Source organism: Oncorhynchus tshawytscha, unplaced genomic scaffold, assembly GCF_018296145.1.
Source record: "Oncorhynchus tshawytscha isolate Ot180627B unplaced genomic scaffold, Otsh_v2.0 Un_contig_3370_pilon_pilon, whole genome shotgun sequence".
Lineage (NCBI taxonomy): Eukaryota > Metazoa > Chordata > Actinopteri > Salmoniformes > Salmonidae > Oncorhynchus > Oncorhynchus tshawytscha.
In genome coordinates, this window is record NW_024608378.1 from 23,514 (window position 1) to 32,500 (window position 8,987).

An 8,987-nucleotide genomic window follows, 5' to 3' on the forward strand; every position below is an offset into this window, starting at 1 on the left:
CCTACATTATTCATCTCATATGTATACGTACAGTGGCTGTATATACTGTACTCTATATCATCTACTGTATCTTTATGTAATACATGTATCACTAGCCACTTTAACTATGCCACTTTGTTTACATACTCATCTCATATGTATATACTGTACTCGATACCATCTACTGTATCTTGCCTTGCTGCTCTGTACCATCACTCATTCATATATCTTTATGTACATATTCTTTATCCCCTTACACTTGTGTATAAGACAGTAGTTTTGGAATTGTTAGTTAGATTACTTGTTGGTTATTACTGCAGTGTCGGAACTAGAAGCACAAGCATTTCGCTACACTCGCATTAACATCTGCTAACCATGTGTATGTGACAAATAAAAATTTGATTTGATTTGATTTGATTGGGAAACATAAGAAGAGTTTCATTCCAAAAAGCTATATATCCATTTTCAGAAAATGTTCGTAAATGAGCTTTTATTGTTTAAAGAAGTTATGTTTATGTTTATGTTAAATTGTGTTTTTTTGCTAAATGAGGAGATGGCACGTGGGTACCTGCTTCTATAAACCAATGAGGAGATGGCAAGGGGGTACCTGCTTCTATAAACCAATGAGGAGATGGCACGTGGGTACCTGCTTCTATAAACCAATGAGGAGATGGCACGTGGGTACCTGCTTCTATAAACCAATGAGGAGATGGCAAGGGGGTACCTGCTTCTATAAACCAATGAGGAGATGGCAAGGGGGTACCTGCTTCTATAAACCAATGAGGAGATGGCACGTGGGTACCTGCTTCTATAATCCAATGAGGAGATGGCAAGGGGGTACCTGCTTCTATAAACCAATGAGGAGATGGCACGTGGGTACCTGCTTCTATAAACCAATGAGGAGATGGCACGTGGGTACCTGCTTCTATAAACCAATGAGGAGATGGCACGTGGGTACCTGCTTCTATAAACCAATGAGGAGTGGCACGTGGGTACCTGCTTCTATAAACCAATGAGGAGATGCCGTCCGAACTGCGTCACAAATAGAACTGACTTCCAGACGCTCGTTGGCGCGCGCGAGCAGTGTGTCATTTTTAATAACAAAAGAAATTTTGCGATGCGAGTGTTGTAGTCAGTCTGTCAGCCCCGCTAAAAGGCTGGTGTCGTTATTCTGCCTTCTCCGGGGGATGTTGAGGTAAATTTACTAACCGGGAGGGTTGAATAAAATTTGATTTGATTTGATTTTAATGACCATTGTTATGTTTGCAAGCTGAAGAACACCATCCCAACCACGAAGCACGGGGGTGGCAGCATCATGTTGTAGGGGTTCTTTGCTGCAGGAGGGACTGGTGCACTTCACAAAATAGATGGCTTCATGAGGAAGAAAAGTATGTGGGTATATTGAAGCAACATCTCAAGACATCAGTCAGGAAGTTAAAGCTTGGTGCAAAGGGGTCTTCCAAATAGACAATGACCCCAAGCAAAATGGCTTAAGGGCAACAAAGTCAAGTAATGGAGTGCCCATCACAAAGCCCTGACCTCAATTCCATAGAAAATTTGTGGGCAGAACTGAAAAAGTGTGTGCGAGCAAGGAGGACTACAAACCTGACTCAGTTACACCAGCTCTGTCAGGAGGAATGGCCAAAATTCACCCAATTTATTGTGGGAAGCTTGTGGAAGGCTACCCAAAACGTACAGTATGTCCCAAGTTTAAACAATTTAAAGGCAATGCTACTAAATACGAATTGAGTTTATGTAAACTTCTGACCCACTGGGAATGTGATGAAAGAAATAAAAGCTGAAATAAATCATTTTCTCTACTATTATTCTGACATTTCACATTCTTAAAATAAAGTGGTGATCCTACCTGACCTAAGACAGGGAATGTATGTATACACTTCCAATATCAACTGTACATGAATTTATATTTTCTCTTTATTCAACCTGCCATCTACCCATCTGGGGACTGAGGGTTGTGAGAGAACCCCCACATCACTAGCTTCTCTTTATTCAACCTGCCATCTAACCCACCTGGGGATTGAGGGTTATGAGAGAACCCCCACATCACTAGCTTCTCTTTAATCAACCTGCCATCTACCCACCTGGGGACTGAGGGTTATGAGAGAACCCCCACATCACTAGCTTCTCTTTATTCAACCTGCCATCTACCCACCTGGGGACTGAGGGTTATGAGAGAACCCCCACATCACTAGCTTCTCTTTATTCAACCTGCCATCTACCCACCTGGGGACTGAGGGTTATGAGAGAACCCCCACATCACTAGCTTCTCTTTATTCAACCTGCTATCTACCCACCTGGGGACTGAGGGTTATGAGAGAACCCCCACATCACTAGCTTCTCTTTATTCAACCTGGCATCTACCCACCTGGGGACTGAGGTTATGAGACAACCCCCACATCACTAGCTTGCATGTTCTGCAGCCTTGTAAAGATAAGGAGGGGGGTGACTGTGAGGCAGGTTGGCATTTATTGTCATGAATCTTGCCCTGGAGGCAGTTCAGCATAGTGGTCACTAACTGGCACAGGCACAAAGTAATACAATTTGATTTTAATCCTAACCTAACCACACTGCTCACCCTTCCCTTAAGTGGTGCAGACACACACACACACACACACACACACACACACACACACACACACACACACACACACACACACACACACACACACACACACACACACACACACACACACACACACACACACACACACACACACACACACACACACACACACACACACACACACACACACACACACACACTGGGCTCCTGAGTTGTGCAGTGGTCTAAGGCACTGCATTTCAGTGCAAGAGGCACCACTACAGTCGCTGGTTCAAATCCAGGCTGCATCATATCTGGCCCTGAGTCCCATAGGGCGATGCACATACCCCGCCGGGGTAGGCCGTCAATGTAAATAATCATTTGTTCATAACTGACTTGCCTAGTTAAATAGAAATTACACTTACATTTTGTTTTCTGATTAAAGAAACAAAAGCTGAAATAAATCATTCTCTCTGCTATTATTCTGACATTTCACATTCTTTAAAAAAAGTGGTGATCCTAACTGACCTAAGACAGAGAATTTTACTAGGATTAAATGTCAGGAATTGTTTTGCTGGGGGCAGTATTGAGTAGCTTGGATGAATAAGGTGCCCAGAGTAAACTGCCTGCTACTCAGTCCCAGTTGCTAATATATGCTCGGAACTTTCTAAAACTGTTTGAATGATGTCTGTGAGTATGTCTGTGACTATAACAGAAATCATTTGGTAGAGAAAACAATCCAACCAGGAAGTGGGAAATCAGAGGTTGGTCGTTTTTCAAATCATTCCCGATTGATACAGTGGGATATTGATCATGTTGCACTTCCTAAGGCTTCCACTAGATATCAACAGTCTTTAGAACCTTGTTTGATGCTTCTACTGTGAGGTGGGGCCGAATGAGAGGGGAATGAGTCAGGTGTCTGGCAGAGAGCCACGAGCTGGTCACGTGCATTTCACATGTGTTGTAGCTGCGAATGAGAGGGGAATGAGTCAGGTGTCTGGCAGAGAGCCACGAGCTGGTCACGTGCATTTCACATGTGTTGTAGCTGCGAATGAGAGGGGAATGAGTCAGGTGTCTGGCAGAGAGCCACGAGCTGGTCACGTGCATTTCACATGTGTTGTAGCTGCGAATGAGAGGGGAATGAGTCAGGTGTCTGGCAGAGAGCCACGAGCTGGTCACGTGCATTTCACATGTGTTGTAGCTGCGAATGAGAGGGGAATGAGTCAGGTGTCTGGCAGAGAGCCACGAGCTGGTCACGCTGGCATTTCACATGTGTTGTAGCTGCGAATGAGAGGGGAATGAGTCAGGTGTCTGGCAGAGAGCCACGAGCTGGTCACGTGCATTTCACATGTGTTGTAGCTGCGAATGAGAGGGGAATGAGTCAGGTGTCTGGCAGAGAGCCACGAGCTGGTCACGCTGGCATTTCACACAGGGGAATGAGTGTTGTAGCTGCGAATGAGAGGGGAATGAGTCAGGTGTCTGGCAGAGAGCCACGAGCTGGTCACGTGCATTTCACATGTGTTGTAGCTGCGAATGAGAGGGGAATGAGTCAGGTGTCTGGCAGAGAGCCACGAGCTGGTCACGTGCATTTCACATGTGTTGTAGCTGCGAATGAGAGGGGAATGAGTCAGGTGTCTGGCAGAGAGCCACGAGCTGGTCACGTGCATTTCACATGTGTTGTAGCTGCGAATGAGAGGGGAATGAGTCAGGTGTCTGGCAGAGAGCCACGAGCTGGTCACGTGCATTTCACATGTGTTGTAGCTGAGGGGAATGAGTGTCTGGGAATGAGTCAGGTGTCTGGCAGAGAGCCACGAGCTGGTCACGTGCATTTCACATGTGTTGTAGCTGCGAATGAGAGGGGAATGAGTCAGGTGTCTGGCAGAGAGCCACGAGCTGGTCACGTGCATTTCACATGTGTTGTAGCTGCGAATGAGAGGGGAAGAGTCAGGTGTGTCTGGCAGAGAGCCACGAGCTGGTCACGTGCATTTCACATGTGTTGTAGCTGCGAATGAGAGGGGAATGAGTCAGGTGTCTGGCAGAGAGCCACGAGCTGGTCACGTGCATTTCACATGTGTTGTAGCTGCGAATGAGAGGGGAATGAGTCAGGTGTCTGGCAGAGAGCCACGAGCTGGTCACGTGCATTTCACATGTGTTGTAGCTGCGAATGAATGAGAGGGGAATGAGTCAGGTGTCTGGCAGAGAGCCACGAGCTGGTCACGTGCATTTCGTGCATGTGTTGTAGCTGCGAATGAGAGGGGAATGAGTCAGGTGTCTGGCAGAGAGCCACGAGCTGGTCACGTGCATTTCACATGTGTTGTAGCTGCGAATGAGAGGGGAATGAGTCAGGTGTCTGGCAGAGAGCCACGAGCTGGTCACGTGCATTTCACATGTGTTGTAGCTGCGAATGAGAGGGGAATGAGTCAGGTGTCTGGCAGAGAGCCACGAGCTGGTCACGTGCATTTCACATGTGTTGTAGCTGCGAATGAGAGGGGAATGAGTCAGGTGTCTGGCAGAGAGCCACGAGCTGGTCACGTGCATTTCACATGTGTTGTAGCTGCGAATGAGAGGGGAATGAGTCAGGTGTCTGGCAGAGAGCCACGAGCTGGTCACGTGCATTTCACATGTGTTGTAGCTGCGAATGAGAGGGGAATGAGTCAGGTGTCTGGCAGAGAGCCAAGCTGGTCACGTGCATTTCACATGTGTTGTAGCTGCGAATGAGGGGAATGAGTCAGGTGTCTGGCAGAGAGCCACGAGCTGGTCACGTGCATTTCACATGTGTTGTAGCTGCGAATGAGAGGGGAATGAGTCAGGTGTCTGGCAGAGAGCCACGAGCTGGTCACGTGCATTTCACATGTGTTGTAGCTGCGAATGAGAGGGGAATGAGTCAGGTGTCTGGCAGAGAGCCACGAGCTGGTCACGTGCATTTCACATGTGTTGTAGCTGCGAATGAGAGGGGAATGAGTCAGGTGTCTGGCAGAGAGCCACGAGCTGGTCACGTGCATTTCACATGTGTTGTAGTTGTAGCTGCAATGAGAGGGGAATGAGTCAGGTGTCTGGCAGAGAGCCACGAGCTGGTCACGTGCATTTCACATGTGTTGTAGCTGCGAATGAGAGGGGAATGAGTCAGGTGTCTGGCAGAATGAGCTGGTCACGTGTGTTGTAGCTGCGAATGAGAGGGGAATGAGTCAGGTGTCTGGCAGAGAGCCACGAGCTGGTCACGTGCATTTCACATGTGTTGTAGCTGCGAATGAGAGGGGAATGAGTCAGGTGTCTGGCAGAGAGCCACGAGCTGGTCACGTGCATTTCACATGTGTTGTAGCGAATGAGAGGGGAATGAGTCAGGTGGGGAATGAGTCAGGTGTCTGGCAGAGAGTCAGGTGTCCACGAGCTGGTCACGTGCATTTCACATGTGTTGTAGCTGCGAATGAGAGGGGAATGAGTCAGGTGTCTGGCAGAGAGCCACGAGCTGGTCACGTGCATTTCACATGTGTTGTAGCTGCGAATGAGAGGGGAATGAGTCAGGTGTCTGGCAGAGAGCCACGAGCTGGTCACGTGCATTTCACATGTGTTGTAGCTGCGAATGAGAGGGGAATGAGTCAGGTGTCTGGCAGAGAGCCACGAGCTGGTCACGTGCATTTCACATGTGTTGTAGCTGCGAATGAGAGGGGAATGAGTCAGGTGTCTGGCAGAGAGCCACGAGCTGGTCACGTGCATTTCACATGTGTTGTAGCTGCGAATGAGAGGGGAATGAGTCAGGTGTCTGGCAGAGAGCCACGAGCTGGTCACGTGCATTTCACATGTGTTGTAGCTGAATGAGAGGGGAATGAGTCAGGTGTCTGGCAGAAGCTGGTCACGTGCATTTCACATGTGTTGTAGCTGGAATGAGAGGGGAATGAGTCAGGTGTCTGGCAGAGAGCCACGAGCTGGTCACGTGCATTTCACTGTAGCTGCGAATGAGAGGGGAATGAGTCAGGTGTCTGGCAGAGAGCCACGAGCTGGTCACGTGCATTTCACATGTGTTGTAGCTGCGAATGAGAGGGGAATGAGTCAGGTGTCTGGCAGAGAGCCACGAGCTGGTCACGTGCATTTCACATGTGTTGTAGCTGCGAATGAGAGGGGAATGAGTCAGGTGTCTGGCAGAGAGCCACGAGCTGGTCACGTGCATTTCACATGTGTTGTAGCTGCGAATGAGAGGGGAATGAGTCAGGTGTCTGGCAGAGAGCCACGAGCTGGTCACGTGCATTTCACATGTGTTGTAGCTGCGAATGAGAGGGGAATGAGTCAGGTGTCTGGCAGAGAGCCACGAGCTGGTCACGTGCATTTCACATGTGTTGTAGCTGCGAATGAGAGGGGAATGAGTCAGGTGTCTGGCAGAGAGCCACGAGCTGGTCACGTGCATTTCACATGTGTTGTAGCTGCGAATGAGAGGGGAATGAGTCAGGTGTCTGGCAGAGAGCCACGAGCTGGTCACGTGCATTTCACATGTGTTGTAGCTGCGAATGAGAGGGGAATGAGTCAGGTGTCTGGCAGAGAGCCACGAGCTGGTCACGTGCATTTCACATGTGTTGTAGCTCACGAATGAGAGGGGAATTTCTGGCAGTGAGCTTCACGTGCATTTCACAGTAGCTGCGAATGAGAGGGGAATCAGGTGTCTGGCAGAGAACCACGAGCTGGTCACGTGCATTTCACATGTGTTGTAGCTGCGAATGAGAGGGGAATGAGTCAGGTGTGAGCCACGAGCTGGCTGCGAATGAGAGGGGAATGAGTCAGGTGTCTGGCAGAGAGCCACGAGCTGGTCACGTGCATTTCACATGTGTTGTAGCTGCGAATGAGAGGGGAATGAGTCAGGTGTCTGGCAGAGAGCCACGAGCTGGTCACGTGCATTTCACATGTGTTGTAGCTGCGAATGAGAGGGGAATGAGTCAGGTGTCTGGCAGAGAGCCACGAGCTGGTCACGTGCATTTCACATGTGTTGTAGCTGCGAATGAGAGGGGAATGAGTCAGGTGTCTGGCAGAGAGCCACGAGCTGGTCACGTGCATTTCACATGTGTTGTAGCTGCGAATGAGAGGGGAATGAGTCAGGTGTCTGGCAGAGAGCCACGAGCTGGTCACGTGCATTTCACATGTGTTGTAGCTGCGAATGAGAGGGGAATGAGTCAGGTGTCTGGCAGAGAGCCACGAGCTGGTCACGTGCATTTCACATGTGTTGTAGCTGTGAATGAGAGGGGAATGAGTCAGGTGTCTGGCAGAGAGCCACGAGCTGGTCACGTGCATTTCACATGTGTTGTAGCTGCGAATGAGAGGGGAATGAGTCAGGTGTCTGGCAGAGAGCCACGAGCTGGTCACGTGCATTTCACATGTGTTGTAGCTGCGAATGAGAGGGGAATGAGTCAGGTGTCTGGCAGAGAGCCACGAGCTGGTCACAGGTGTGCATTTCACATGTGTTGTAGCTGCGAATGAGAGGGGAATGAGTCAGGTGTCTGGCAGAGAGCCACGAGCTGGTCACGTGCATTTCACATGTGTTGTAGCTGCGAATGAGAGGGGAATGAGTCAGGTGTCTGGCAGAGAGCCACGAGCTGGTCACGTGCATTTCACATGTGTTGTAGCTGCGAATGAGAGGGGAATGAGTCAGGTGTCTGGCAGAGAGCCAGGTGTCTGGCAGAGCTGGTCACGTGCATTTCACATGTGTTGTAGCTGCGAATGAGGGGAATGAGTCAGGTGTCTGGCAGAGAGCCACGAGCTGGTCACGTGCATTTCACATGTGTTGAGCTCAGGGGAATGAGTCAGGTGTCTGGCAGAGAGCCACGAGCTGGTCACGTGCATTTCACATGTGTTGTAGCTGCGAATGAGAGGGGAATGAGTCAGGTGTCTGGCAGAGAGCCACGAGCTGGTCACGTGCATTTCACATGTGTTGTAGCTGCGAATGAGAGGGGAATGAGTCAGGTGTCTGGCAGAGAGCCACGAGCTGGTCACGTGCATTTCACATGTGTTGTAGCTGCGAATGAGAGGGGAATGAGTCAGGTGTCTGGCAGAGAGCCACGAGCTGGTCACGTGCATTTCACATGTGTTGTAGCTGCGAATGAGAGGGGAATGAGTCAGGTGTCTGGCAGAGAGCCACGAGCTGGTCACGTGCATTTCACATGTGTTGTAGCTGCGAATGAGAGGGGAATGAGTCAGGTGTCTGGCAGAGAGCCACGAGCTGGTCACGTGCATTTCACATGTGTTGTAGCTGCGAATGAGAGGGGAATGAGTCAGGTGTCTGGCAGAGAGCCACGAGCTGGTCACGTGCATTTCACATGTGTTGTAGCTGCGAATGAGAGGGGAATGAGTCAGGTGTCTGGCAGAGAGCCACGAGCTGGTCACGTGCATTTCACATGTGTTGTAGCTGCGAATGAGAGGGGAATGAGTCAGGTGTCTGGCAGAGAGCCACGAGCTGGTCACGTGC